The sequence below is a fragment of the Rhipicephalus microplus genome, chromosome X (assembly GCF_043290135.1).
Source record: "Rhipicephalus microplus isolate Deutch F79 chromosome X, USDA_Rmic, whole genome shotgun sequence".
Classification (NCBI taxonomy): Eukaryota; Metazoa; Arthropoda; class Arachnida; order Ixodida; family Ixodidae; genus Rhipicephalus; species Rhipicephalus microplus.
In genome coordinates, this window is record NC_134710.1 from 61,769,588 (window position 1) to 61,791,241 (window position 21,654).

Genomic DNA, 21,654 nt, shown 5'->3' on the forward strand with positions numbered 1-21,654 from the left:
AGCTTAAAAAGGAGGGCGGCATCCTTGTTCTTCCTTTTTCGGTACCGTTTTAGTTTACGTTTTAAATGTATAATATCTCTGGTTATCCAAGGATTGGCTTTGTTGATTTTTTTCATTTTATCTGGAATAAACTTATTGATGCAATAATTGCAGCATGACTTAAACTTTGCCCATACGACGTTAACATCGTCATCGTGAAATGTCAGTAATGCTTCTTCTAAATGGTGGGCAATGTATGGGTTATCTGCTGCGTTGTAGTCTTTTACTTTTACAAATTTAGCGTTGTTTAACTTGATTCGGTTTGGAAGCTTGCAGGAAAAATATACGAGCTTGTGGTCCGAGACTCCCTCGTGAATTTCTGTGGTATGATCAGTAAAGCTGGCTGAACACAAAATTAAATCTAGAATGGAGGAAGCAGTGCTAGTCACCCGTGTTGGATATAGTACTGTCTGTGTAAGGTTGTAAGCTAATAAAGTATCTAGAAGGATTTCAGAGTTCTTTGTATCAGTGCCCCCTGATGACATCGAGCACCAATCTATGTGCGGTAAGTTGAAGACCAATATAATGATGATGACCGAATGACATAATGATGATGACCGAATATAATTTAAAGACCAATATAATGATGATGACCGAATGTGTACCGAAGGTGTATTCCCAGTGTTACAAGCCGCACTCGCTACTCCGGCCTGCTAGCTCAGTTGGTTAGAGCGTCGTGCTAATAACGCGAAGGTCGTAGGTTCGATCCCTGCGCAGGCCAGTACTTTTTATTGTGTTCTGCTGGCCGTCACCTGGTGTCAGGTGTGTAGCTACACAATTTAAAGACCAATTTATTGATGATGACCGAATGTGTACCGAGGCGTACGCCCAGTGTTAGAAGACGCACTCGCTACTGCGGCCTGCTAGCTCAGTCAGTTGGAGCGTCGTGCTAATAACGCGAAGGTCGTAGGTTCGATCCCTGCGCAGGCCAGTATTTTTTATTGTGTTCTACTGGCCGTCACCTGGTGTCGGTTGTTCAGCTAGACAATTTCAAGACCAATTTATTGATGATAACCGAATGTGTACCGAGGCGTATGCCCAGTGTTACAAGCCGCGCTCGCTACTGCGGCCTGCTAGCTCAGTCAGTTGAAGCATCGTGCAAATAACGCGAAGGTCGTAGGTTCGATCCCTGCGCAGGCCAGTATTTTTTATTGTGTTCTACTGGCCGTCACTTGGTGTCGGGTGTTCAGCTAGACAATTTAAGACCAATTTATTGATGATGACCGAATGTGTACCGAAAGCGTATGCCCAGTGTTAGAAGCCGCACTCACTACTGCGGCCTGCTAGCTCAGTCGGTTAGAGCGTCGTGCTAATTACGCGAAGGTCTTAGGTTCGATCCCTGCAAAGGCAAGTATTTTTTATTGTGTTCTACTGGCCGTCATCTGGTGTCGGGTGTGTATCTAGACAATTTAAAGACCAATTTATTGATGATGACCGAATGTGTACCGAAGGTGTATGCCCAGTGTTAGAAGCTGCACTCGCTACTCCGGCCTGCTAGCTGAGTCGGTTAGAGCGTCGTGCTAATAACGCGAAGGTCGTAGGTTCGATCTCTGCGCAGGACAGTACTTTTTATTGTGTTCTACTGGCCCTCACCTGGTGTCGGGTGTGTAGCTAGACAATTTAAAGACCAATTTATTGATGATGACCCAATGTGTACCGAAGGCGTATGCCCAGTGTTAGAAGCCGCACTCGCTACTGCGGCCTGCTAGCTCAGTCGGTTAGAGCGTCGTGCTAATAACGCGAAGGTCGTAGGTTCGAACCCTGCGCAGGCCAGTACTTTTTATTGTGTTCTACTGGCCGTCATCTGGTGTCGGGTGTGTATCTGGACAATTTAAAGACCAATATAATGATGATGACCGAATGTGTACCGAAGGTGTATGCCCAGTGTTACAAGCCGCACTCGCTACTCCGGCCTGCTAGCTCAGTCGGTTAGAGCGTCGTGCTAATAACGCGAAGGTCGTAGGTTCGATCCCTGTGCAGGCCAGTATTTTTTATTGTGTTCTACTGGCCGTCACCTGGTGCCGGGTGTTCAGCTAGACAATTTAAAGGCCAATTTATTGATGATGACCGAATGTGTACCCTAGGCGTATGCCCAGTGTTAGCAGCCGCACTCGTTACTCCGACCTGCTAGCTCAGTCGGTTAGAGCGTCGTGCTAATAATACGAAGGTCGTAGGTTCGATGCCTGCGCAGGCCAGTACATTTATTGTGTTCTACTGGCCGTCACCTGGTGTCGGGTGTGCAGCTAGAATTTTTAAAGACCAATTTATTGATGATGACCGAATGTGTACCGAAGGCGTATGCCCAGTGTTAGAAGCCGCCCTGGCAACTCCGGCCTGCTAGCTCAGTCGGTTAGAGCGTCGTGCTAATAACTCGAAGGTCGTAGGTTCGATCCCCGCGCAGGCCAGAATTTGTTAATGTGTTCTATTGGCCGTCACCTGGTGTCGGGTGTGTAGCTAGACAATTTAAAGACCAATTTATTATGATGACCGAATGTGTACCGAAGGTGTATGCCCAGTGTTAGAAGCCGCACTCGCTACTCCGGCCTGCTAGCTCAGTCGGTTAGAGCGTCGTGCTAATAACGCGAAGGTCGTAGGTTGAATCCCTGCGCAGGCCAGTAATTTTTATTGTGTTCTACTGGCCGTCACCTGGTAACGCTTGTGTATCTAGACAATTTAAAGACCAATTTATTGATGATGACCGAATGTGTACCGAAGGCGTATGCCCAGTGTTAGAAGCCGCACTTGCTAATTCGGCCTGCTAGCTCAGTCGTTTAGAGCGTCGTGCTAATAACGCGAAGGTCGTAGGTTCGATCCCTGCGCAGGCCAGTACTTTTTATTGTGTTCTACTGGCCGTCACGTGGTGTCAGGTGTGTCGCTAGACAATTTAAATACCAATTTATTGATGATGACCGAATGTGTACCGAGGCGTATGCCCAGTGTTAGAAGCCGCACTCGCTACTCCGGCCTTCTAGCTCAGTCGGTTAGAGCGTCGTGCTAATAACGCGAAGGTCGTAGGTTAGATCCCTGCGCAGGCCAGTACTTTTTATTGTGTTCTACTGGCCGTCACCTGGTGTCGGTTGTTCAGCTAGACAATTTCAAGACCAATTTATTGATGATAACCGAATGTGTACCGAGGCGTATGCCCAGTGTTACAAGCCGCGCTCGCTACTGCGGCCTGCTAGCTCAGTCAGTTGAAGCATCGTGCAAATAACGCGAAGGTCGTAGGTTCGATCCCTGCGCAGGCCAGTATTTTTTATTGTGTTCTACTGGCCGTCACCTGGTGTCGGGTGTTCAGCTAGACAATTTAAGACCAATTTATTGATGATGACCGAATGTGTACCGAAAGCGTATGCCCAGTGTTAGAAGCCGCACTCGCTACTGCGGCCTGCTAGCTCAGTCGGTTAGAGCGTCGTGCTAATTACGCGAAGGTCTTAGGTTCGATCCCTGCAAAGGCAAGTATTTTTTATTGTGTTCTACTGGCCGTCATCTGGTGTCGGGTGTGTATCTAGACAATTTAAAGACCAATTTAATGATGATGACCGAATGTGTACCGAAGGTGTATGCCCAGTGTTACAAGCCGCACTCGCTACTCCGGCCTGCTAGCTCAGTCGGTTAGAGCGTCGTGCTAATAACGCGAAGGTCGTAGGTTCGATCCCTACGCAGGCCAGTACTTTTTATTGTGTTCTACTGGCCGTCACCTGGTGTCAGGTGTGTAGCTAGACAATTTAAAGACCAATATATTGATGATGACCGAATGTGTACCGAAGGCGTATGCCCAGTGTTAGAAGCCGCACTCGCTAATTCGGCCTGCTAGCTCAGTTGGTTAGAGCGTCGTGCTAATAACGCGAAGGTCATAGGTTCGATCCCTGCGCAGGCCAGTACTTTTTATTGTGTTCTGCTGGCCGTCACCTGGTGTCAGGTGTGTAGCTACACAATTTAAAGACCAATTTATTAATGATGACCGAATGTGTACCGAGGCGTACGCCCAGTGTTAGAAGCCGCACTCGCTACTGCGGCCTGCTAGCTCAGTCAGTTGGAGCGTCGTGCTAATAACGCGAAGGTCGTAGGTTCGATTCCTGCGCAGGCCAGTATTTTTTATTGTGTTCTACTGGCCGTCACCTGGTGTCGGTTGTTCAGCTAGACAATTTCAAGACCAATTTATTGATGATAACCGAATGTGTACCGAGGCGTATGCCCAGTGTTACAAGCCGCGCTCGCTACTGCGGCCTGCTAGCTCAGTCAGTTGAAGCATCGTGCAAATAACGCGAAGGTCGTAGGTTCGATCCCTGCGCAGGCCAGTATTTTTTATTGTGTTCTACTGGCCGTCACCTGGTGTCGGGTGTTCAGCTAGACAATTTAAGACCTATTTATTGATGATGACCAAATGTGTACCGAAAGCGTATGCCCAGTGTTAGAAGCCGCACTCGCTACAGCGGCCTGCTAGCTCAGTCGGTTAGAGCGTCGTGCTAATTACGTGAAGGTCTTAGGTTCGATCCCTGCAAAGGCAAGTATTTTTTATTGTGTTCTACTGGCCGTCACCTGGTGTCGGGTGTGTATCTAGACAATTTAAAGACCAATTTAATGATGATGACCGAATGTGTACCGAAGGTGTATGCCCAGTGTTAGAAGCTGCACTCGCTACTACGGCCTGCTAGCTCAGTCGGTTAGAGCGTCGTGCTAATTACGCGAAGTTCTTAGGTTCGATCCCTGCAAAGGCAAGTATTTTTTATTGTGTTCTACTGGCCGTCATCTGGTGTCGGGTGTGTATCTAGACAATTTAAAGACCAATTTAATGATGATGACCGAATGTGTACCGAAGGTGTATGCCCAGTGTGAGAAGCTGCACTCGCTACTACGGCCTGCTAGGTCAGTCGGTTAGAGCGTCGTGCTAATAACGCGAAGGTCGTAGGTTCGATCCCTGCGCAGGCCAGTACTTTTTATTGTGTTCTACTGGCCGTCACCTGGTGTCAGGTGTGTAGCTAGACAATTTAAAGACCAATATATTGATGATGACCGAATGTGTACCGAAGGCATATGCCCAGTGTTAGAAGCCGCACTCGCTAATTCGGCCTGCTAGCTCAGTTGGTTAGAGCGTCGTGCTAATAACGCGAAGGTCGTAGGTTCGATCCCTGCGCAGGCCAGTACTTTGTATTGCGTTCTGCTGGCCGTCACCTGGTGTCAGGTGTGTAGCTACACAATTTAAAGACCAATTTATTGATGATGACCGAATGCGTACCGAGGCGTACGCCCAGTGTTAGAAGCCGCACTCGCTACTGCGGCCTGCTAGCTCAGTCAGTTGCAGCGTCGTGCTAATAACGCGAAGGTCGTAGGTTCGATCCCTGCGCAGGCCAGTATTTTTTATTGTGGTCTACTGGCCGTCACCTGGTGTCGGTTGTTCAGCTAGACAATTTCAAGACCAATTTATTGATGATAACCGAATGTGTACCGAGGCGTATGCCCAGTGTTACTAGCCGCGCTCGCTACTGCGGCCTGCTAGCTAAGTCAGTTGAAGCATCGTGCAAATAACGCGAAGGTCTTAGGTTCGATCCCTGCGCAGGCCAGTATTTTTTATTGTGTTCTACTGGCCGTCACCTGGTGTCGGGTGTGTATCTGGACAATTTAAAGACCAATATAATAATGATGACCGAATGTGTACCGAAGGTGTATGCCCAGTGTTACAAGCCGCACTCGCTACTCCGGCCTGCTAGCTCAGTCGGTTAGAGCATCGTGCTAATAACGCGAAGGTCGTAGGTTCGATCCCTGCGCAGGCCAGTACTTTTTATTGTGTTCTACTGGCCATCACCTGGTGTCAGGTGTGTAGCTACACAATTTAAAGACCAATTTATTGATGATGACCGAATGCGTACCGAGGCGTACGCCCAGTGTTAGAAGCCGCACTCGCTACTGCGGCCTGCTAGCTCAGTCAGTTGCAGCGTCGTGCTAATAACGCGAAGGTCGTAGGTTCGATCCCTGCGCAGGCCAGTATTTTTTATTGTGGTCTACTGGCCGTCACCTGGTGTCGGTTGTTCAGCTAGACAATTTCAAGACCAATTTATTGATGATAACCGAATGTGTACCGAGGCGTATGCCCAGTGTTACAAGCAGCGCTCGCTACTGCGGCCTGCTAGCTCAGTCAGTTGAAGCATCGTGCAAATAACGCGAAGGTCGTAGGTTCGATCCCTGCGCAGGCCAGTATTTTTTATTGTGTTCTACTGGCCGTCACCTGGTGTCGGGTGTTCAGCTAGACAATTTAAGACCAATTTATTGATGATGACCGAATGTGTACCGAAAGCGTATGCCCAGTGTTAGAAGCCGCACTCACTACTGCGGCCTGCTAGCTCAGTCGGTTAGAGCGTCGTGCTAATTACGCGAAGGTCTTAGGTTCGATCCCTGCAAAGGCAAGTATTTTTTATTGTGTTCTACTGGCCGTCATCTGGTGTCGGGTGTGTATCTAGACAATTTAAAGACCAATTTAATGATGATGACCGAATGTGTACCGAAGGTGTATGCCCAGTGTTAGAAGCCGCACTCGCTACTCCGGCCGGCTAGCTCAGTCAGTTAGAGCGTCGTGCTAATAACGCGAAGGTCGTAGGTTCGATCCCTGCGCAGGCCAGTATTTTTTATTGTGTTCTACTGGCCGTCACCTGGTGTCGGGTGTGTATCTAGACAATTTAAAGACCAATTTAATGATGATGACCGAATGTGTACCGAAGGTGTATGCCCAGTGTTAGAAGCTGCACTCGCTACTACGGCCTGCTAGCTCAGTCGGTTAGAGCGTCGTGCTAATTCGCGAAGGTCTTAGGTTCGATCCCTGCAAAGGCAAGTATTTTTTATTGTGTTCTACTGGCCGTCATCTGGTGTCGGGTGTGTATCTAGACAATTTAAAGACCAATTTAATGATGATGACCGAATGTGTACCGAAGATGTATGCCCAGTGTTAGAAGCCGCACTCGCTACTCCGGCCGGCTAGCTCAGTCGGTTAGAGCGTCGTGCTAATAACGCGAAGGTCGTAGGTTCGATCCCTGCGCAGGCCAGTATTTTTTATTGTGTTCTACTGGCCGTCACCTGGTGTCGGGTGTGTATCTAGACAATTTAAAGACCAATTTAATGATGATGACCGAATGTGTACCGAAGGTGTATGCCCAGTGTGAGAAGCTGCACTCGCTACTACGGCCTGCTAGGTCAGTCGGTTAGAGCGTCGTGCTAATAACGCGAAGGTCGTAGGTTCGATCCCTGCGCAGGCCAGTACTTTTTATTGTGTTCTACTGGCCGTCACCTGGTGTCGGGTGTGTATCTAGACAGTTTAAAGACCAATTTAATGATGATGACCGAATGTGTACTGAAGGTGTATGCCCAGTGTTAGAAGCCGCGCTCGCTACTGCAGCCTGCTAGCTCAGTAAGTTGGAGCATCGTGCAAATAAAGCGAAGGTCGTAGGTTCGATCCCTGCGCAGGCCAGTATTTTTATTGTGTTCTACTGGCCGTCACCTGGTGTCAGGTGTGTAGCTAGACAATTTAAAGACCAATTTATTGATGATGACCGAATGTGTACCGAAGGCGTATGCCAAGTGTTAGAAGCCGCACTCGCTAATTCGGCCTGCTAGCTCAGTCGGTTTGAGCGTCATGCTAATAACGCGAAGGTCGTAGGTTCGATCCCTGCGCAGGCCAGTACTTTTTATTGTGTTCTACTGGCCGTCACCTGGTGTCAGGTGTGTAGCTAGACAATTTAAAGACCAATTTATCGATGATGACCGAATGTGTACTGAGGCGTACGCCCAGTGTTAGAAGCCGCACTCGCTACTGCGGCCGGCTAGCTCAGTCAGTTGGAGCGTCGTGCTAATAACGCGAAGGTCGTAGGTTCGATCCCTGCGCAGGCCAGTATTTTTTATTGTGTTCTACTGGCCGCCACCTGTTGTCGGGTGTTCAGCTAGACAATTTCAAGACCAATTTATTGATGATAACCGAATGTGTACCGAGGCGTATGCCCAGTGTTAGAAGCTGCGCTCGCTACTTCGGCCTGCTAGCTCAGTCGGTTAGAGCGTCGTGCTAATAACGCGAAGGTCGTAGGTTCGATCCCTGCGCAGGCCAGTACTTTTTATTGTGTTCTACTGGCCGTCACCTGGTGTAAGGTGTGTAGCTAGACAATTTAAAGACCAATTTATCGATGATGACCGAATGTGTACCGAGGCGTATGCCCAGTGTTAGAAGCTGCGCTCACTACTCCGGCCTGCTAGCTCAGTCGGTTAGAGCGTCGTGCTAATAACGCGAAGGTCGTAGGTTCGATCCCTGCGCAGGCCAGTACTTTTTATTGTGTTCTACTGGCCGTCACCTGGTGTCAGGTGTGTAGCTAGACAATTTAAAGACCAATTTATCGATGATGACCGAATGTGTACCGAGGCGTACGCCCAGTGTTAGAAGCCGCACTCGCTACTGCGGCCGGCTAGCTCAGTCAGTTGGAGCGTCGTGCTAATAACGCGAAGGTCGTAGGTTCGATCCCTGCGCAGGCCAGTACTTTTTATTGTGTTCTACTGGCCGTCACCTGGTGTCAGGTGTGTAGCTAGACAATTTAAAGACCAATTTATCGATGATGACCGAATGTGTACCGAGGCGTATGCCCAGTGTTAGAAGCTGCGCTCGCTACTCCGGCCTGCTAGCTCAGTCGGTTAGAGCGTCGTGCTAATAACGCGAAGGTCGTAGGTTCGATCCCTGCGCAGGCCAGTACTTTTTATTGTGTTCTACTGGCCGTCACCTGGTGTAAGGTGTGTAGCTAGACAATTTAAAGACCAATTTATTGATGATGACCGAATGTGTACCGAAGGCGTATGCCAAGTGTTAGAAGCCGCACTCGCTAATTCGGCCTGCTAGCTCAGTCGGTTAGAGCGTCGTGCTAATAACGCGAAGGTCGTAGGTTCGATCCCTGCGCAGGCCAGTGTTTTTTATTGTGTTCTACTGGCCGTCACCTGGTGTCAGGTGTGTAGCTAGACAATTTAAAGACCAATTTATTGATGATGACCGAATGTGTACCGAGGCCTACGCCCAGTGTTAGAAGCCGCACTCGCTACTGCGGCCGGCTAGCTCAGTCAGTTGGAGCGTCGTGCTAATAACGCGAAGGTCGTAGGTTCGATCCCTGCGCAGGCCAGTATTTCTTATTGTGTTCTACTGGCCGTCACCAGTTGTCGGGTGTTCAGCTAGACAATTTCAAGACCAATTTATTGATGATAACCGAATGTGTACCGAGGCGTATGCCCAGTGTTAGAAGCCGCGCTCGCTACAGCGGCCTGCTAGCTCAGTCGGTTAGAGCGTCGTGCTAATAACGCGAAGGTCGTAGGTTCGATCCCTGCGCACGCCAGTACTTTTTATTGTGTTCTACTGGTCGTCACCTGGTGTCAGGTGTGTAGCTAGACAATTTAAAGACCAATATATTGATGATGACCGAATGTGTACCGAAGGCGTATGCCCAGTGTTAGAAGCCGCACTCGCTAATTCGGCCTGCTAGCTCAGTTCGTTTGAGCGTCGTGCTAATAACGCGAAGGTCGTAGGTTCGATCCCTGCGCAGGCCAGTACTTTTTATTGTGTTCTGCTGGCCGTCACCTGGTGTAAGGTGTGTAGCTACACAATTTAAAGACCAATTTATTGATGATGACCGAATGTGTACCGAGGTGTACGCCCAGTGTTAGAAGCCGCACTCGCTACTGCGGCCTGCTAGCTCAGTCAGTTGGAGCGTCGTGCTAATAACGCGAAGGTCGTAGGTTCGATCCCTGCGCTGGCCAGTACTTTTTATTGTGTTCTACTGGCCGTCATCTGGTGTCGGGTGTGTATCTAGACAATTTAAAGACCAATTTAATGATGATGACCGAATGTGTACCGAAGGTGTATGCCCAGTGTTAGTAGCCGCACTCGCTACTCCGGCCGGCTAGCTCAGTCGGTTAGAGCGTCGTGCTAATAACGCGAAGGTCGTAGGTTCGATCCCTGCACAGGCCAGTATTTTTTATTGTGTTCTACTGGCCGTCACTTGGTGTTGGGTGTGTATCTAGACAATTTAAAGACCAATTTAATGATGATGACCGAATGTGTACCGAAGGTGTATGCCCAGTGTTAGAAGCTGCACTCGCTACTACGGCCTGCTAGCTCAGTCGGTTAGAGCGTCGTGCTAATAACGCGAAGGTCGTAGGTTCGATCCCTGCGCAGGCCAGTATTTTTTATTGTGTTCTACTGGCCGTCACCTGGTGTCGGGTGTGTATCTAGACAATTTAAAGACCAATTTAATGATGATGACCGAATGTGTACCGAAGGCGTATGCCCAGTGTTAGAAGCCGCACTCTCTACTCCGGCCTGCTAGCTCAGTCGGTTAGAGCGTCGTGCTCATAACGCGAAGGTCGTAGGTTCGATCCCTGCGCAGGCCAGTACTTTTTATTGTGTTCTACTGGCCGTCACCTGGTGTCAGGTGTGTAGCTAGACAATTTAAAGACCAATATATTGATGATGACCGAATGTGTACCGAAGGCGTATGCCCAGTGTTAGAAGCCGCACTCGCTAATTCAGCCTGCTAGCTCAGTTGGTTAAAGCGTCGTGCTAATAACGCGAAGGTCGTAGGTTCGATCCCTGCGCAGGCCAGTACTTTTTATTGTGTTCTGCTGGCCGTCACCTGGTGTCAGGTGTGTAGCTACACAATTTAAAGACCAATTTATTAATGATGACCGAATGTGTACCGAGGCGTACGCCCAGTGTTAGAAGCCGCACTCGCTACTGCGGCCTGCTAGCTCAGTCAGTTGGAGCGTCGTGCTAATAACGCGAAGGTCGTAGGTTAGATTCCTGCGCAGGCCAGTATTTTTTATTGTGTTTTACTCGCCGTCACCTGGTGTCGGTTGTTCAGCTAGACAATTTCAAGACCAATTTATTGATGATAACCGAATGTGTACCGAGGCGTATGCCCAGTGTTACAAGCCGCGCTCGCTACTGCGGCCTGCTAGCTCAGTCAGTTGAAGCATCGTGCAAATAACGCGAAGGTCGTAGGTTCGATCCCTGCGCAGGCCAGTATTTTTTATTGTGTTCTACTGGCCGTCACCTGGTGTCGGGTGTTCAGCTAGACAATTTAAGACCAATTTATTGATGATGACCGAATGTGTACCGAAAGCGTATGCCCAGTGTTAGAAGCCGCACTCGCTACTGCGGCCTGCTAGCTCAGTCGGTTAGAGCGTCGTGCTAATTACGCGAAGGTCTTAGGTTCGATCCCTGCAAAGGCAAGTATTTTTTATTGTGTTCTACTGGCCGTCATCTGGTGTCGGGTGTGTATCTAGACAATTTAAAGACCAATTTAATGATGATGACCGAATGTGTACCGAAGGTGTATGCCCAATGTTAGAAGCCGCACTCGCTACTCCGGCCGGCTAGCTCAGTCAGTTAGAGCGTCGTGCTAATAACGCGAAGGTCGTAGGTTCGATCCCTGCGCAGGCCAGTATTTTTTATTATGTTCTACTGGCCGTCACCTGGTGTCGGGTGTGTATCTAGACAATTTAAAGACCAATTTAATGATGATGACCGAATGTGTACCGAAGGTGTATGCCCAGTGTTAGAAGCTGCACTCGCTACTCCGGCCGGCTAGCTCAGTCAGTTACAGCGTCGTGCTAATAACGCGAAGGTCGTAGGTTCGATCCCTGCAAAGGCAAGTATTTTTTATTGTGTTCTACTGGCCGTCATCTGGTGTCGGGTGTGTATCTAGACAATTTAAAGACCAATTTAATGATGATGACCGAATGTGTACCGAAGGTGTATGCCCAGTGTTAGAAGCCGCACTCGCTACTCTGGCCGGCTAGCTCAGTCAGTTAGAGCGTCGTGCTAATAACGCGAAGGTCGTAGGTTCGATCCCTGCGCAGGCCAATATTTTTTATTGTGTTTTACTGGCCGTCACCTGGTGTCGGGTGTGTATCTAGACAATTTAAAGACCAATTTAATGATGATGACCGAATGTGTACCGAAGGTGTATGCCCAGTGTGAGAAGCTGCACTCGCTACTACGGCCTGCTAGGTCAGTCGGTTAGAGCGTCGTGCTAATAACGCGAAGGTCGTAGGTTCGATCCCTGCGCAGGCCAGTACTTTTTATTGTGTTCTACTGGCCGTCACCTGGTGTCAGGTGTGTAGCTAGACAATTTAAAGACCAATATATTGATGATGACCGAATGTGTACCGAAGGCATATGCCCAGTGTTAGAAGTCGCACTCGCTAATTCGGCCTGCTAGCTCAGTTGGTTAGAGCGTTGTGCTAATAACGCGAAGGTCGTAGGTTCGATCCCTGCGCAGGCCAGTACTTTTTATTGCGTTCTGCTGGCCGTCACCTGGTGTCAGGTGTGTAGCTACACAATTTAAAGACCAATTTATTGATGATGACCGAATGTGTACCGAGGCGTACGCCCAGTGTTAGAAGCCGCACTCGCTACTGCGGCCTGCTAGCTCAGTCAGTTGGAGCGTCGTGCTAATAACGCGAAGGGCGTAGGTTCGATTCCTGCGCAGGCCAGTATTTTTTATTGTGTTCTACTGGCCGTCACCTGGTGTCGGTTGTTCAGCTAGACAATTTCAAGACCAATTTATTGATGATGACCGAATGTGTACCGAAGGCGTATGCCCAGTGTTAGAAGCCGCACTCGCTACTGCGGCCTGCTAGCTCAGTCGGTTAGAGCGTTGTGCTAATAACGCGAAGGTCGTAGGTTCGATCCTTGCGCAGGCCAGTACTTTTTATTGTGTTCTACTGGCCGTCACCTGGTGTCGGGTGTTCAGCTAGACAATTTAAAGACCAATTTATTGATGATGACCGAATGTGTACCGAGGCGTATGCCCAGTGTTAGAAGCCGCGCTCGCTACTGTAGCCTGCTAGCTCAGTAAGTTGGAGCGTCGTGCAAACAAAGCGAAGGTCGTAGGTTCGATCCCTGCGCAGGCCAGTATTTTTTATTGTGTTCTACTGGCCGTCACCTGTTGTCGGGTGTTCAGCTAGACAATTTCAAGACCAATTTATTGATGATAACCGAATGTGTACCGAGGCGTATGCCCAGTGTTAGAAGCCGCGCTCGCTACTGCGGCGTGCTAGCTCAGTCGGTTAGAGCGTCGTGCTAATAACGCGAAGGTCTTAGGTTCGATCCCTGCACAGAAAAGTATTTTTTTATTGTGTTCTACTGGCCGTCATCTGGTGTCGGGTGTGTATCTAGACAATTTAAAGACCAATTTAATGATGATGACCGAATGTGTACCGAAGGTGTATGCCCAGTGTTAGAAGCTGCACTCGCTACTACGGCCTGCTAGCTCAGTCGGTTAGAGCGTCGTGCTAATAACGCGAAGGTCGTAGGTTCGATCCCTGCGCAGGCCAGTACTTTTTATTGTGTTCTACTGGCCGTCACCAGGTGTCATGTGTAGCTAGACAATTCAAAGACCAATTTATTGATGATGACCGAATGTGTACCGAAGGCGTATGCCAAGTGTTAGAAGCCGCCCTCGCTAATTCGGCCTGCTAGCTCAGTCGGTAAGAGCGTCGTGCTAATAACACGAAGGTCGTAGGTTCGATCCCTGCGCAGGCCAGTACTTTTTATTGTGTTCTACTGGCCGTCACCTGTGTCAGGTGTGTAGCTAGCCAATTTAAAGAGCAATTTATTGATGATGACCGAAAGTGTACCGAGGCGTACGCCCAGTGTTAGAAGCCGCACTCGCTACTGCGGCCTGCTAGCTCAGTCAGTTGGAGCGTCGTGCTAATAACGCGAAGGTCGTAGGTTCGATCCCTGCGCAGGCCAGTATTTTTTATTGTCTTCTACTGGCCGTCACTTGGTGTCGGGTGTGTATCTAGACAATTTCAAGACCAATTTAATGATGATGACCGAATGTGTACCGAGGCGTACGCCCAGTGTTAGAAGCCGCACTCGCTACTGCGGCCTGCTAGCTCAGTCGGTTGGAGCGTCGTGCTAATAACGCGAAGGTCGTAGGTTCGATCCCTGCGCAGGCCAGTACTTTTTATTGTGTTCTACTGGCCGTCACCTGGTGTCAGGTGTGTAGCTAGACAATTTAAAGACCAATTTATTGATGACCGAATGTGTACCGAAGGCGTATGCCAAGTGTTAGAAGCCGCACTGGCTAATTCGGCCTGCTAGCTCAGTCGGTTAGAGCGTCGTGCTAATTACGCGAAGGTCTTAGGTTCGATCCCTGCAAAGGCCAGTATTTTTTATTGTGTTCTACTGGCCGTCACCTGGTGTCAGGTGTGTAGCTAGACAATTTAAAGACCAATATATTGATGATGACCGAATGTGTACCGAAGGCATATGCCCAGTGTTAGAAGTCGCACTCGCTAATTCGGCCTGCTAGCTCAGTCGGTTAGAGCGTTGTGCTAATAACGCGAAGGTCGTAGGTTCGATCCCTGCGCAGGCCAGTACTTTTTATTGCGTTCTGCTGGCCGTCACCTGGTGTCAGGTGTGTAGCTACACAATTTAAAGACCAATTTATTGATGATGACCGAATGTGTACCGAAGGCGTATGCCCAGTGTTAGACGCTGCACTCGCTAATACGGCCTGCTAGCTCAGTCGGTTAGAGCATCGTGCTAATAACGCGAAGGTTGTAGGTTCGATCCCTGCGCAGGCCAGTACTTTTTATTGTGTTCTACTGGCCGTCACCTGGTGTCATGTGTAGCTAGACAATTCAAAGACCAATTTATTGATGATGACCGAATGTGTACCGAAGGCGTATGCCCAGTGTTAGAAGCCGCGCTCGCTACTGCGGCCTGCTAGCTCAGTCGGTTAGAGCGTCGTGCTAATAACGCGAAGGTCTTAGGTTCGATCCCTGCACAGAAAAGTATTTTTTATTGTGTTCTGCTGGCCGTCATCTGGTGTCGGGTGTGTATCTAGACAATTTAAAGACCAATTTAATGATGATGACCGAATGTGTACCGAAGGTGTATGCCCAGTGTTAGAAGCTGCACTCGCTACTCCGGCCTGCTAGCTCAGTCGGTTAGAGCATCGTGCTAATAACGGGAAGGTCGTAGGTTCGATCCCTGCGCAGGCCAGTACTTTTTATTGTGTTCTACTGGCCGTCACCTGGTAACGCGTGCGTAGCTAGATCTTTTAAAGACCAATTTATTGATGATGACCGAATGTGTACCGAAGGCGTATGCCCAGTGTTAGAAACCGCACTCGCTACTGCGGCCTGCTAGCTCAGTCGGTTAGAGCGTTGTGCTAATAACGCGAAGGTCGTAGGTTCGATCCTTGCGCAGGCCAGTACTTTTTATTGTGTTCTACTGGCCGTCACCTGGTGTCGGGTGTTCAGCTAGACAATTTAAAGACCAATTTATTGATGATGACCGAATGTGTACCGAGGCGTATGCCCAGTGTTAGAAGCCGCGCTCGCTACTGCAGCCTGCTAGCTCAGTAAGTTGGAGCGTCGTGCAAATAAAGCGAAGGTCGTAGGTTCGATCCCTGCGCAGGCCAGTACTTTTTATTGTGTTCTACTGGCCGTCACCTGGTAACGCGTGCGTAGCTAGATCTTTTAAAGACCAATTTATTGATGATGACCGAATGTGTACCGAAGGCGTATGCCCAGTGTTAGAAACCGCACTCGCTACTGCGGCCTGCTAGCTCAGTCGGTTAGAGCGTTGTGCTAATAACGCGAAGGTCGTAGGTTCGATCCTTGCGCAGGCCAGCACTTTTTATTGTGTTCTACTGGCCGTCACCTGGTGTCGGGTGTTCAGCTAGACAATTTAAAGACCAATTTATTGATGATGACCGAATGTGTACCGAGGCGTATGCCCAGTGTTAGAAGCCGCGCTCGCTACTGCAGCCTGCTAGGTCAGTCGGTTAGAGCGTCGTGCTAATAACGCGAAGGTCGTAGGTTCGATCCCTGCGCAGGCCAGTACTTTTTATTGTGTTCTACTGGCCGTCACCTGGTGTCAGGTGTGTAGCTAGACAATTTAAAGACCAATATATTGATGATGACCGAATGTGTACCGAAGGCATATGCCCAGTGTTAGAAGTCGCACTCGCTAATTCGGCCTGCTAGCTCAGTTGGTTAGAGCGTTGTGCTAATAACGCGAAGGTCGTAGGTTCGATCCCTGCGCAGGCCAGTACTTTTTATTGCGTTCTACTGGCCGTCACCTGGTGTCAGGTGTGTAGCTACACAATTTAAAGACCAATTTATTGATGATGACCGAATGTGTACCGAGGCGTACGCCCAGTGTTAGAAGCCGCACTCGCTACTGCGGCCTGCTAGCTCAGTCAGTTGGAGCGTCGTGCTAATAACGCGAAGGGCGTAGGTTCGATTCCTGCGCAGGCCAGTATTTTTTATTGTGTTCTACTGGCCGTCACTTGGTGTCGGTTGTTCAGCTAGACAATTTCAAGACCAATTTATTGATGATGACCGAATGTGTACCGAAGGCGTATGCCCAGTGTTAGAAGCCGCACTCGCTACTGCGGCCTGCTAGCTCAGTCGGTTAGAGCGTTGTGCTAATAACGCGAAGGTCGTAGGTTCGATCCTTGCGCAGGCCAGTACTTTTTATTGTGTTCTACTGGCCGTCACCTGGTGTCGGGTGTTCAGCTAGACAATTTAAAGACCAATTTATTGATGATGACCGAATGTGTACCGAGGCGTATGCCCAGTGTTAGAAGCCGCGCTCGCTACTGTAGCCTGCTAGCTCAGTAAGTTGGAGCGTCGTGCAAACAAAGCGAAGGTCGTAGGTTCGATCCCTGCGCAGGCCAGTATTTTTTATTGTGTTCTACTGGCCGTCACCTGTTGTCGGGTGTTCAGCTAGACAATTTCAAGACCAATTTAATGATGATAACCGAATGTGTACCGAGGCGTATGCCCAGTGTTAGAAGCCGCGCTCGCTACTGCGGCGTGCTAGCTCAGTCGGTTAGAGCGTCGTGCTAATAACGCGAAGGTCTTAGGTTCGATCCCTGCACAGAAAAGTATTTTTTATTGTGTTCTACTGGCCGTCATCTGGTGTCGGGTGTGTATCTAGACAATTTAAAGACCAATTTAATGATGATGACCGAATGTGTACCGAAGGTGTATGCCCAGTGTTAGAAGCTGCACTCGCTACTTCGGCCTGCTAGCTCAGTCGGTTAGAGCGTCGTGCTAATAACGCGAAGGTCGTAGGTTCGTTCCCTGCGCAGGCCAGTATTTTTTATTGTGTTCTACTGGCCGTCACCTGGTGTCAGGTGTGTAGCTAGACAATTTAAAGACCAATTTATTGATGATGACCGAATGTGTACCGAGGCGTACGCCCAGTGTTAGAAGCTGCACTCGCTACTACGGCCTGCTAGCTCAGTCGGTTAGAGCGTCGTGCTAATTACGCGAAGGTCTTAGGTTCGATCTCTGCAAAGGCAAGTATTTTTTATTGTGTTCTACTGGCCGTCATCTGGTGTCGGGTGTGTATCTAGACAATTTAAAGACCAATTTAATGATGATGACCGAATGTGTACCGAAGGTGTATGCCCAGTGTTAGTAGCCGCACTCGCTACTCCGGCCGGCTAGCTCAGTCGGTTAGAGCGTCGTGCTAATAACGCGAAGGTCGTAGGTTCGATCCCTGCGCAGGCCAGTATTTTTTATTGTGTTCTACTGGCCGTCACTTGGTGTTGGGTGTGTATCTAGACAATTTAAAGACCAATTTAATGATGATGACCGAATGTGTACCGAGGCGTACGCCCAGTGTTAGAAGCCGCACTCGCTACTGCGGCCTGCTAGCTCAGTCGGTTGGAGCGTCGTGCTAATAACGCGAAGGTCGTAGGTTCGATCCCTGCGCAGGCCAGTACTTTTTATTGTGTTCTACTGGCCGTCACCTGGTGTCAGGTGTGTAGCTAGACAATTTAAAGACCAATTTATTGATGACCGAATGTGTACCGAAGGCGTATGCCAAGTGTTAGAAGCCGCACTGGCTAATTCGGCCTGCTAGCTCAGTCGGTTAGAGCGTCGTGCTAATTACGCGAAGGTCTTAGGTTCGATCCCTGCAAAGGCCAGTATTTTTTATTGTGTTCTACTGGCCGTCACCTGGTGTCAGGTGTGTAGCTAGACAATTTAAAGACCAATATATTGATGATGACCGAATGTGTACCGAAGGCATATGCCCAGTGTTAGAAGTCGCACTCGCTAATTCGGCCTGCTAGCTCAGTCGGTTAGAGCGTTGTGCTAATAACGCGAAGGTCGTAGGTTCGATCCCTGCGCAGGCCAGTACTTTTTATTGCGTTCTGCTGGCCGTCACCTGGTGTCAGGTGTGTAGCTACACAATTTAAAGACCAATTTATTGATGATGACCGAATGTGTACCGAAGGCGTATGCCCAGTGTTAGACGCTGCACTCGCTAATACGGCCTGCTAGCTCAGTCGGTTAGAGCATCGTGCTAATAACGCGAAGGTTGTAGGTTCGATCCCTGCGCAGGCCAGTACTTTTTATTGCGTTCTACTGGCCGTCACCTGGTGTCATGTGTAGCTAGACAATTCAAAGACCAATTTATTGATGATGACCGAATGTGTACCGAAGGCGTATGCCCAGTGTTAGAAGCCGCGCTCGCTACTGCGGCCTGCTAGCTCAGTCGGTTAGAGCGTCGTGCTAATAACGCGAAGGTCTTAGGTTCGATCCCTGCACAGAAAAGTATTTTTTATTGTGTTCTGCTGGCCGTCATCTGGTGTCGGGTGTGTATCTAGACAATTTAAAGACCAATTTAATGATGATGACCGAATGTGTACCGAAGGTGTATGCCCAGTGTTAGAAGCTGCACTCGCTACTCCGGCCTGCTAGCTCAGTCGGTTAGAGCATCGTGCTAATAACGGGAAGGTCGTAGGTTCGATCCCTGCGCAGGCCAGTACTTTTTATTGTGTTCTACTGGCCGTCACCTGGTAACGCGTGCGTAGCTAGATCTTTTAAAGACCAATTTATTGATGATGACCGAATGTGTACCGAAGGCGTATGCCCAGTGTTAGAAACCGCACTCGCTACTGCGGCCTGCTAGCTCAGTCGGTTAGAGCGTTGTGCTAATAACGCGAAGGTCGTAGGTTCGATCCTTGCGCAGGCCAGTACTTTTTATTGTGTTCTACTGGCCGTCACCTGGTGTCGGGTGTTCAGCTAGACAATTTAAAGACCAATTTATTGATGATGACCGAATGTGTACCGAGGCGTATGCCCAGTGTTAGAAGCCGCGCTCGCTACTGCAGCCTGCTAGCTCAGTAAGTTGGAGCGTCGTGCAAATAAAGCGAAGGTCGTAGGTTCGATCCCTGCGCAGGCCAGTACTTTTTATTGTGTTCTACTGGCCGTCACCTGGTAACGCGTGCGTAGCTAGATCTTTTAAAGACCAATTTATTGATGATGACCGAATGTGTACCGAAGGCGTATGCCCAGTGTTAGAAGCCGCGCTCGCTACTGCGGCCTGCTAGCTCAGTCGGTTAGAGCGTCGTGCTAATAACGCGAAGGTCTTAGGTTCGATCCCTGCACAGAAAAGTATTTTTTATTGTGTTCTACTGGCCGTCATCTGGTGTCGGGTGTGTATCTAGACAATTTAAAGACCAATTTAATGATGATGACCGAATGTGTACCGAAGGTGTATGCCCAGGGTTAGAAGCTGCACTCGCTACTCCGGCCTGCTAGCTCAGTCGGTTAGAGCATCGTGCTAATAACGGGAAGGTCGTAGGTTCGATCCCTGCGCAGGCCAGTACTTTTTATTGTGTTCTACTGGCCGTCACCTGGTAACGCGTGCGTAGCTAGATCTTTTAAAGACCAATTTATTGATGATGACCGAATGTGTACCGAAGGCGTATGCCCAGTGTTAGAAACCGCACTCGCTACTGCGGCCTGCTAGCTCATTCGGTTAGAGCGTTGTGCTAATAACGCGAAGGTCGTAGGTTCGATCCTTGCGCAGGCCAGTACTTTTTATTGTGTTCTACTGGCCGTCACCTGGTGTCGGGTGTTCAGCTAGACAATTTAAAGACCAATTTATTGATGATGACCGAATGTGTACCGAGGCGTATGCCCAGTGTTAGAAGCCGCGCTCGCTACTGCAGCCTGCTAGCTCAGTAAGTTGGAGCGTCGTGCAAATAAAGCGAAGGTCGTAGGTTCGATCCCTGCGCAGGCCAGTACTTTTTATTGTGTTCTACTGGCCGTCACCTGGTAACGCGTGCGTAGCTAGATCTTTTAAAGACCAATTTATTGATGATGACCGAATGTGTACCGAAGGCGTATGCCCAGTGTTAGAAACCGCACTCGCTACTGCGGCCTGCTAGCTCAGTCGGTTAGAGCGTTGTGCTAATAACGCGAAGGTCGTAGGTTCGATCCTTGCGCAGGCCAGCACTTTTTATTGTGTTCTACTGGCCGTCACCTGGTGTCGGGTGTTCAGCTAGACAATTTAAAGACCAATTTATTGATGATGACCGAATGTGTACCGAGGCGTATGCCCAGTGTTAGAAGCCGCGCTCGCTACTGCAGCCTGCTAGGTCAGTCGGTTAGAGCGTCGTGCTAATAACGCGAAGGTCGTAGGTTCGATCCCTGCGCAGGCCAGTACTTTTTATTGTGTTCTACTGGCCGTCACCTGGTGTCAGGTGTGTAGCTAGACAATTTAAAGACCAATATATTGATGATGACCGAATGTGTACCGAAGGCATATGCCCAGTGTTAGAAGTCGCACTCGCTAATTCGGCCTGCTAGCTCAGTTGGTTAGAGCGTTGTGCTAATAACGCGAAGGTCGTAGGTTCGATCCCTGCGCAGGCCAGTACTTTTTATTGCGTTCTGCTGGCCGTCACCTGGTGTCAGGTGTGTAGCTACACAATTTAAAGACCAATTTATTGATGATGACCGAATGTGTACCGAGGCGTACGCCCAGTGTTAGAAGCCGCACTCGCTACTGCGGCCTGCTAGCTCAGTCAGTTGGAGCGTCGTGCTAATAACGCGAAGGGCGTAGGTTCGATTCCTGCGCAGGCCAGTATTTTTTATTGTGTTCTACTGGCCGTCACCTGGTGTCGGTTGTTCAGCTAGACAATTTCAAGACCAATTTATTGATGATGACCGAATGTGTACCGAAGGCGTATGCCCAGTGTTAGAAGCCGCACTCGCTACTGCGGCCTGCTAGCTCAGTCGGTTAGAGCGTTGTGCTAATAACGCGAAGGTCGTAGGTTCGATCCTTGCGCAGGCCAGTACTTTTTATTGTGTTCTACTGGCCGTCACCTGGTGTCGGGTGTTCAGCTAGACAATTTAAAGACCAATTTATTGATGATGACCGAATGTGTACCGAGGCGTATGCCCAGTGTTAGAAGCCGCGCTCGCTACTGTAGCCTGCTAGCTCAGTAAGTTGGAGCGTCGTGCAAACAAAGCGAAGGTCGTAGGTTCGATCCCTGCGCAGGCCAGTATTTTTTATTGTGTTCTACTGGCCGTCACCTGTTGTCGGGTGTTCAGCTAGACAATTTCAAGACCAATTTAATGATGATAACCGAATGTGTACCGAGGCGTATGCCCAGTGTTAGAAGCCGCGCTCGCTACTGCGGCGTGCTAGCTCAGTCGGTTAGAGCGTCGTGCTAATAACGCGAAGGTCTTAGGTTCGATCCCTGCACAGAAAAGTATTTTTTATTGTGTTCTACTGGCCGTCATCTGGTGTCGGGTGTGTATCTAGACAATTTAAAG

The 21,654-nt window shown here is 49.2% G+C and overlaps 75 non-coding genes across 75 annotated transcripts; all 75 read left to right on the top strand.

Annotated features, from left to right (window-relative positions):
* Nucleotides 1-686: 686 nt before the first annotated feature.
* On the top strand, nt 687-760 carry TRNAI-AAU (transfer RNA isoleucine (anticodon AAU)). The gene has a single exon. It is a non-coding gene; the product is annotated as a tRNA-Ile (tRNA).
* A 136-nt stretch (nt 761-896) lies between these two features.
* TRNAI-AAU (transfer RNA isoleucine (anticodon AAU)) lies at nt 897-970 on the top strand. Its single transcript has one exon. It is a non-coding gene; the product is annotated as a tRNA-Ile (tRNA).
* Nucleotides 971-1,106: 136 nt separating this feature from the next.
* TRNAI-AAU (transfer RNA isoleucine (anticodon AAU)) lies at nt 1,107-1,180 on the top strand. The gene has a single exon. It is a non-coding gene; the product is annotated as a tRNA-Ile (tRNA).
* A 347-nt stretch (nt 1,181-1,527) lies between these two features.
* TRNAI-AAU (transfer RNA isoleucine (anticodon AAU)) lies at nt 1,528-1,601 on the top strand. Its single transcript has one exon. It is a non-coding gene; the product is annotated as a tRNA-Ile (tRNA).
* A 137-nt stretch (nt 1,602-1,738) lies between these two features.
* On the top strand, nt 1,739-1,812 carry TRNAI-AAU (transfer RNA isoleucine (anticodon AAU)). Its single transcript has one exon. It is a non-coding gene; the product is annotated as a tRNA-Ile (tRNA).
* A 137-nt stretch (nt 1,813-1,949) lies between these two features.
* Nucleotides 1,950-2,023, top strand: TRNAI-AAU (transfer RNA isoleucine (anticodon AAU)). Its single transcript has one exon. It is a non-coding gene; the product is annotated as a tRNA-Ile (tRNA).
* A 137-nt stretch (nt 2,024-2,160) lies between these two features.
* Nucleotides 2,161-2,234, top strand: TRNAI-AAU (transfer RNA isoleucine (anticodon AAU)). Its single transcript has one exon. It is a non-coding gene; the product is annotated as a tRNA-Ile (tRNA).
* Nucleotides 2,235-2,370: 136 nt separating this feature from the next.
* On the top strand, nt 2,371-2,444 carry TRNAI-AAU (transfer RNA isoleucine (anticodon AAU)). The gene has a single exon. It is a non-coding gene; the product is annotated as a tRNA-Ile (tRNA).
* Nucleotides 2,445-2,580: 136 nt separating this feature from the next.
* On the top strand, nt 2,581-2,654 carry TRNAI-AAU (transfer RNA isoleucine (anticodon AAU)). The gene has a single exon. It is a non-coding gene; the product is annotated as a tRNA-Ile (tRNA).
* Nucleotides 2,655-2,791: 137 nt separating this feature from the next.
* TRNAI-AAU (transfer RNA isoleucine (anticodon AAU)) lies at nt 2,792-2,865 on the top strand. The gene has a single exon. It is a non-coding gene; the product is annotated as a tRNA-Ile (tRNA).
* A 136-nt stretch (nt 2,866-3,001) lies between these two features.
* TRNAI-AAU (transfer RNA isoleucine (anticodon AAU)) lies at nt 3,002-3,075 on the top strand. The gene has a single exon. It is a non-coding gene; the product is annotated as a tRNA-Ile (tRNA).
* A 136-nt stretch (nt 3,076-3,211) lies between these two features.
* On the top strand, nt 3,212-3,285 carry TRNAI-AAU (transfer RNA isoleucine (anticodon AAU)). Its single transcript has one exon. It is a non-coding gene; the product is annotated as a tRNA-Ile (tRNA).
* A 347-nt stretch (nt 3,286-3,632) lies between these two features.
* Nucleotides 3,633-3,706, top strand: TRNAI-AAU (transfer RNA isoleucine (anticodon AAU)). Its single transcript has one exon. It is a non-coding gene; the product is annotated as a tRNA-Ile (tRNA).
* A 137-nt stretch (nt 3,707-3,843) lies between these two features.
* TRNAI-AAU (transfer RNA isoleucine (anticodon AAU)) lies at nt 3,844-3,917 on the top strand. The gene has a single exon. It is a non-coding gene; the product is annotated as a tRNA-Ile (tRNA).
* A 136-nt stretch (nt 3,918-4,053) lies between these two features.
* Nucleotides 4,054-4,127, top strand: TRNAI-AAU (transfer RNA isoleucine (anticodon AAU)). Its single transcript has one exon. It is a non-coding gene; the product is annotated as a tRNA-Ile (tRNA).
* A 136-nt stretch (nt 4,128-4,263) lies between these two features.
* Nucleotides 4,264-4,337, top strand: TRNAI-AAU (transfer RNA isoleucine (anticodon AAU)). The gene has a single exon. It is a non-coding gene; the product is annotated as a tRNA-Ile (tRNA).
* Nucleotides 4,338-4,895: 558 nt separating this feature from the next.
* On the top strand, nt 4,896-4,969 carry TRNAI-AAU (transfer RNA isoleucine (anticodon AAU)). The gene has a single exon. It is a non-coding gene; the product is annotated as a tRNA-Ile (tRNA).
* Nucleotides 4,970-5,106: 137 nt separating this feature from the next.
* On the top strand, nt 5,107-5,180 carry TRNAI-AAU (transfer RNA isoleucine (anticodon AAU)). The gene has a single exon. It is a non-coding gene; the product is annotated as a tRNA-Ile (tRNA).
* A 136-nt stretch (nt 5,181-5,316) lies between these two features.
* Nucleotides 5,317-5,390, top strand: TRNAI-AAU (transfer RNA isoleucine (anticodon AAU)). Its single transcript has one exon. It is a non-coding gene; the product is annotated as a tRNA-Ile (tRNA).
* Nucleotides 5,391-5,737: 347 nt separating this feature from the next.
* On the top strand, nt 5,738-5,811 carry TRNAI-AAU (transfer RNA isoleucine (anticodon AAU)). Its single transcript has one exon. It is a non-coding gene; the product is annotated as a tRNA-Ile (tRNA).
* Nucleotides 5,812-5,947: 136 nt separating this feature from the next.
* On the top strand, nt 5,948-6,021 carry TRNAI-AAU (transfer RNA isoleucine (anticodon AAU)). The gene has a single exon. It is a non-coding gene; the product is annotated as a tRNA-Ile (tRNA).
* A 136-nt stretch (nt 6,022-6,157) lies between these two features.
* On the top strand, nt 6,158-6,231 carry TRNAI-AAU (transfer RNA isoleucine (anticodon AAU)). Its single transcript has one exon. It is a non-coding gene; the product is annotated as a tRNA-Ile (tRNA).
* Nucleotides 6,232-6,578: 347 nt separating this feature from the next.
* TRNAI-AAU (transfer RNA isoleucine (anticodon AAU)) lies at nt 6,579-6,652 on the top strand. The gene has a single exon. It is a non-coding gene; the product is annotated as a tRNA-Ile (tRNA).
* Nucleotides 6,653-6,999: 347 nt separating this feature from the next.
* TRNAI-AAU (transfer RNA isoleucine (anticodon AAU)) lies at nt 7,000-7,073 on the top strand. Its single transcript has one exon. It is a non-coding gene; the product is annotated as a tRNA-Ile (tRNA).
* A 137-nt stretch (nt 7,074-7,210) lies between these two features.
* On the top strand, nt 7,211-7,284 carry TRNAI-AAU (transfer RNA isoleucine (anticodon AAU)). Its single transcript has one exon. It is a non-coding gene; the product is annotated as a tRNA-Ile (tRNA).
* Nucleotides 7,285-7,631: 347 nt separating this feature from the next.
* Nucleotides 7,632-7,705, top strand: TRNAI-AAU (transfer RNA isoleucine (anticodon AAU)). Its single transcript has one exon. It is a non-coding gene; the product is annotated as a tRNA-Ile (tRNA).
* A 136-nt stretch (nt 7,706-7,841) lies between these two features.
* On the top strand, nt 7,842-7,915 carry TRNAI-AAU (transfer RNA isoleucine (anticodon AAU)). The gene has a single exon. It is a non-coding gene; the product is annotated as a tRNA-Ile (tRNA).
* Nucleotides 7,916-8,051: 136 nt separating this feature from the next.
* Nucleotides 8,052-8,125, top strand: TRNAI-AAU (transfer RNA isoleucine (anticodon AAU)). The gene has a single exon. It is a non-coding gene; the product is annotated as a tRNA-Ile (tRNA).
* Nucleotides 8,126-8,261: 136 nt separating this feature from the next.
* Nucleotides 8,262-8,335, top strand: TRNAI-AAU (transfer RNA isoleucine (anticodon AAU)). Its single transcript has one exon. It is a non-coding gene; the product is annotated as a tRNA-Ile (tRNA).
* A 136-nt stretch (nt 8,336-8,471) lies between these two features.
* On the top strand, nt 8,472-8,545 carry TRNAI-AAU (transfer RNA isoleucine (anticodon AAU)). Its single transcript has one exon. It is a non-coding gene; the product is annotated as a tRNA-Ile (tRNA).
* A 136-nt stretch (nt 8,546-8,681) lies between these two features.
* On the top strand, nt 8,682-8,755 carry TRNAI-AAU (transfer RNA isoleucine (anticodon AAU)). Its single transcript has one exon. It is a non-coding gene; the product is annotated as a tRNA-Ile (tRNA).
* A 137-nt stretch (nt 8,756-8,892) lies between these two features.
* On the top strand, nt 8,893-8,966 carry TRNAI-AAU (transfer RNA isoleucine (anticodon AAU)). Its single transcript has one exon. It is a non-coding gene; the product is annotated as a tRNA-Ile (tRNA).
* Nucleotides 8,967-9,102: 136 nt separating this feature from the next.
* On the top strand, nt 9,103-9,176 carry TRNAI-AAU (transfer RNA isoleucine (anticodon AAU)). The gene has a single exon. It is a non-coding gene; the product is annotated as a tRNA-Ile (tRNA).
* Nucleotides 9,177-9,312: 136 nt separating this feature from the next.
* TRNAI-AAU (transfer RNA isoleucine (anticodon AAU)) lies at nt 9,313-9,386 on the top strand. The gene has a single exon. It is a non-coding gene; the product is annotated as a tRNA-Ile (tRNA).
* Nucleotides 9,387-9,523: 137 nt separating this feature from the next.
* TRNAI-AAU (transfer RNA isoleucine (anticodon AAU)) lies at nt 9,524-9,597 on the top strand. Its single transcript has one exon. It is a non-coding gene; the product is annotated as a tRNA-Ile (tRNA).
* A 136-nt stretch (nt 9,598-9,733) lies between these two features.
* TRNAI-AAU (transfer RNA isoleucine (anticodon AAU)) lies at nt 9,734-9,807 on the top strand. The gene has a single exon. It is a non-coding gene; the product is annotated as a tRNA-Ile (tRNA).
* A 137-nt stretch (nt 9,808-9,944) lies between these two features.
* Nucleotides 9,945-10,018, top strand: TRNAI-AAU (transfer RNA isoleucine (anticodon AAU)). The gene has a single exon. It is a non-coding gene; the product is annotated as a tRNA-Ile (tRNA).
* Nucleotides 10,019-10,155: 137 nt separating this feature from the next.
* TRNAI-AAU (transfer RNA isoleucine (anticodon AAU)) lies at nt 10,156-10,229 on the top strand. The gene has a single exon. It is a non-coding gene; the product is annotated as a tRNA-Ile (tRNA).
* Nucleotides 10,230-10,366: 137 nt separating this feature from the next.
* Nucleotides 10,367-10,440, top strand: TRNAM-CAU (transfer RNA methionine (anticodon CAU)). The gene has a single exon. It is a non-coding gene; the product is annotated as a tRNA-Met (tRNA).
* Nucleotides 10,441-10,577: 137 nt separating this feature from the next.
* Nucleotides 10,578-10,651, top strand: TRNAI-AAU (transfer RNA isoleucine (anticodon AAU)). Its single transcript has one exon. It is a non-coding gene; the product is annotated as a tRNA-Ile (tRNA).
* Nucleotides 10,652-10,787: 136 nt separating this feature from the next.
* On the top strand, nt 10,788-10,861 carry TRNAI-AAU (transfer RNA isoleucine (anticodon AAU)). Its single transcript has one exon. It is a non-coding gene; the product is annotated as a tRNA-Ile (tRNA).
* Nucleotides 10,862-10,997: 136 nt separating this feature from the next.
* Nucleotides 10,998-11,071, top strand: TRNAI-AAU (transfer RNA isoleucine (anticodon AAU)). The gene has a single exon. It is a non-coding gene; the product is annotated as a tRNA-Ile (tRNA).
* A 347-nt stretch (nt 11,072-11,418) lies between these two features.
* On the top strand, nt 11,419-11,492 carry TRNAI-AAU (transfer RNA isoleucine (anticodon AAU)). Its single transcript has one exon. It is a non-coding gene; the product is annotated as a tRNA-Ile (tRNA).
* A 348-nt stretch (nt 11,493-11,840) lies between these two features.
* On the top strand, nt 11,841-11,914 carry TRNAI-AAU (transfer RNA isoleucine (anticodon AAU)). Its single transcript has one exon. It is a non-coding gene; the product is annotated as a tRNA-Ile (tRNA).
* Nucleotides 11,915-12,051: 137 nt separating this feature from the next.
* TRNAI-AAU (transfer RNA isoleucine (anticodon AAU)) lies at nt 12,052-12,125 on the top strand. The gene has a single exon. It is a non-coding gene; the product is annotated as a tRNA-Ile (tRNA).
* A 137-nt stretch (nt 12,126-12,262) lies between these two features.
* On the top strand, nt 12,263-12,336 carry TRNAI-AAU (transfer RNA isoleucine (anticodon AAU)). The gene has a single exon. It is a non-coding gene; the product is annotated as a tRNA-Ile (tRNA).
* A 136-nt stretch (nt 12,337-12,472) lies between these two features.
* TRNAI-AAU (transfer RNA isoleucine (anticodon AAU)) lies at nt 12,473-12,546 on the top strand. The gene has a single exon. It is a non-coding gene; the product is annotated as a tRNA-Ile (tRNA).
* Nucleotides 12,547-12,683: 137 nt separating this feature from the next.
* On the top strand, nt 12,684-12,757 carry TRNAI-AAU (transfer RNA isoleucine (anticodon AAU)). The gene has a single exon. It is a non-coding gene; the product is annotated as a tRNA-Ile (tRNA).
* A 558-nt stretch (nt 12,758-13,315) lies between these two features.
* Nucleotides 13,316-13,389, top strand: TRNAI-AAU (transfer RNA isoleucine (anticodon AAU)). The gene has a single exon. It is a non-coding gene; the product is annotated as a tRNA-Ile (tRNA).
* Nucleotides 13,390-13,524: 135 nt separating this feature from the next.
* TRNAI-AAU (transfer RNA isoleucine (anticodon AAU)) lies at nt 13,525-13,598 on the top strand. The gene has a single exon. It is a non-coding gene; the product is annotated as a tRNA-Ile (tRNA).
* Nucleotides 13,599-13,733: 135 nt separating this feature from the next.
* TRNAI-AAU (transfer RNA isoleucine (anticodon AAU)) lies at nt 13,734-13,807 on the top strand. The gene has a single exon. It is a non-coding gene; the product is annotated as a tRNA-Ile (tRNA).
* A 136-nt stretch (nt 13,808-13,943) lies between these two features.
* TRNAI-AAU (transfer RNA isoleucine (anticodon AAU)) lies at nt 13,944-14,017 on the top strand. Its single transcript has one exon. It is a non-coding gene; the product is annotated as a tRNA-Ile (tRNA).
* A 345-nt stretch (nt 14,018-14,362) lies between these two features.
* Nucleotides 14,363-14,436, top strand: TRNAI-AAU (transfer RNA isoleucine (anticodon AAU)). The gene has a single exon. It is a non-coding gene; the product is annotated as a tRNA-Ile (tRNA).
* A 137-nt stretch (nt 14,437-14,573) lies between these two features.
* On the top strand, nt 14,574-14,647 carry TRNAI-AAU (transfer RNA isoleucine (anticodon AAU)). Its single transcript has one exon. It is a non-coding gene; the product is annotated as a tRNA-Ile (tRNA).
* Nucleotides 14,648-14,993: 346 nt separating this feature from the next.
* Nucleotides 14,994-15,067, top strand: TRNAI-AAU (transfer RNA isoleucine (anticodon AAU)). The gene has a single exon. It is a non-coding gene; the product is annotated as a tRNA-Ile (tRNA).
* A 137-nt stretch (nt 15,068-15,204) lies between these two features.
* Nucleotides 15,205-15,278, top strand: TRNAI-AAU (transfer RNA isoleucine (anticodon AAU)). Its single transcript has one exon. It is a non-coding gene; the product is annotated as a tRNA-Ile (tRNA).
* A 347-nt stretch (nt 15,279-15,625) lies between these two features.
* TRNAI-AAU (transfer RNA isoleucine (anticodon AAU)) lies at nt 15,626-15,699 on the top strand. Its single transcript has one exon. It is a non-coding gene; the product is annotated as a tRNA-Ile (tRNA).
* A 136-nt stretch (nt 15,700-15,835) lies between these two features.
* TRNAI-AAU (transfer RNA isoleucine (anticodon AAU)) lies at nt 15,836-15,909 on the top strand. The gene has a single exon. It is a non-coding gene; the product is annotated as a tRNA-Ile (tRNA).
* A 137-nt stretch (nt 15,910-16,046) lies between these two features.
* Nucleotides 16,047-16,120, top strand: TRNAI-AAU (transfer RNA isoleucine (anticodon AAU)). Its single transcript has one exon. It is a non-coding gene; the product is annotated as a tRNA-Ile (tRNA).
* A 136-nt stretch (nt 16,121-16,256) lies between these two features.
* TRNAI-AAU (transfer RNA isoleucine (anticodon AAU)) lies at nt 16,257-16,330 on the top strand. Its single transcript has one exon. It is a non-coding gene; the product is annotated as a tRNA-Ile (tRNA).
* A 137-nt stretch (nt 16,331-16,467) lies between these two features.
* Nucleotides 16,468-16,541, top strand: TRNAI-AAU (transfer RNA isoleucine (anticodon AAU)). The gene has a single exon. It is a non-coding gene; the product is annotated as a tRNA-Ile (tRNA).
* A 557-nt stretch (nt 16,542-17,098) lies between these two features.
* TRNAI-AAU (transfer RNA isoleucine (anticodon AAU)) lies at nt 17,099-17,172 on the top strand. The gene has a single exon. It is a non-coding gene; the product is annotated as a tRNA-Ile (tRNA).
* A 347-nt stretch (nt 17,173-17,519) lies between these two features.
* Nucleotides 17,520-17,593, top strand: TRNAI-AAU (transfer RNA isoleucine (anticodon AAU)). The gene has a single exon. It is a non-coding gene; the product is annotated as a tRNA-Ile (tRNA).
* A 136-nt stretch (nt 17,594-17,729) lies between these two features.
* Nucleotides 17,730-17,803, top strand: TRNAI-AAU (transfer RNA isoleucine (anticodon AAU)). Its single transcript has one exon. It is a non-coding gene; the product is annotated as a tRNA-Ile (tRNA).
* Nucleotides 17,804-18,148: 345 nt separating this feature from the next.
* TRNAI-AAU (transfer RNA isoleucine (anticodon AAU)) lies at nt 18,149-18,222 on the top strand. Its single transcript has one exon. It is a non-coding gene; the product is annotated as a tRNA-Ile (tRNA).
* Nucleotides 18,223-18,359: 137 nt separating this feature from the next.
* Nucleotides 18,360-18,433, top strand: TRNAI-AAU (transfer RNA isoleucine (anticodon AAU)). Its single transcript has one exon. It is a non-coding gene; the product is annotated as a tRNA-Ile (tRNA).
* A 346-nt stretch (nt 18,434-18,779) lies between these two features.
* On the top strand, nt 18,780-18,853 carry TRNAI-AAU (transfer RNA isoleucine (anticodon AAU)). The gene has a single exon. It is a non-coding gene; the product is annotated as a tRNA-Ile (tRNA).
* A 137-nt stretch (nt 18,854-18,990) lies between these two features.
* On the top strand, nt 18,991-19,064 carry TRNAI-AAU (transfer RNA isoleucine (anticodon AAU)). The gene has a single exon. It is a non-coding gene; the product is annotated as a tRNA-Ile (tRNA).
* Nucleotides 19,065-19,622: 558 nt separating this feature from the next.
* On the top strand, nt 19,623-19,696 carry TRNAI-AAU (transfer RNA isoleucine (anticodon AAU)). The gene has a single exon. It is a non-coding gene; the product is annotated as a tRNA-Ile (tRNA).
* Nucleotides 19,697-19,833: 137 nt separating this feature from the next.
* Nucleotides 19,834-19,907, top strand: TRNAI-AAU (transfer RNA isoleucine (anticodon AAU)). The gene has a single exon. It is a non-coding gene; the product is annotated as a tRNA-Ile (tRNA).
* A 347-nt stretch (nt 19,908-20,254) lies between these two features.
* On the top strand, nt 20,255-20,328 carry TRNAI-AAU (transfer RNA isoleucine (anticodon AAU)). Its single transcript has one exon. It is a non-coding gene; the product is annotated as a tRNA-Ile (tRNA).
* Nucleotides 20,329-20,464: 136 nt separating this feature from the next.
* On the top strand, nt 20,465-20,538 carry TRNAI-AAU (transfer RNA isoleucine (anticodon AAU)). Its single transcript has one exon. It is a non-coding gene; the product is annotated as a tRNA-Ile (tRNA).
* A 137-nt stretch (nt 20,539-20,675) lies between these two features.
* Nucleotides 20,676-20,749, top strand: TRNAI-AAU (transfer RNA isoleucine (anticodon AAU)). Its single transcript has one exon. It is a non-coding gene; the product is annotated as a tRNA-Ile (tRNA).
* A 136-nt stretch (nt 20,750-20,885) lies between these two features.
* On the top strand, nt 20,886-20,959 carry TRNAI-AAU (transfer RNA isoleucine (anticodon AAU)). The gene has a single exon. It is a non-coding gene; the product is annotated as a tRNA-Ile (tRNA).
* Nucleotides 20,960-21,096: 137 nt separating this feature from the next.
* Nucleotides 21,097-21,170, top strand: TRNAI-AAU (transfer RNA isoleucine (anticodon AAU)). The gene has a single exon. It is a non-coding gene; the product is annotated as a tRNA-Ile (tRNA).
* The last annotated feature ends 484 nt before the right edge of the window (nt 21,171-21,654 follow it).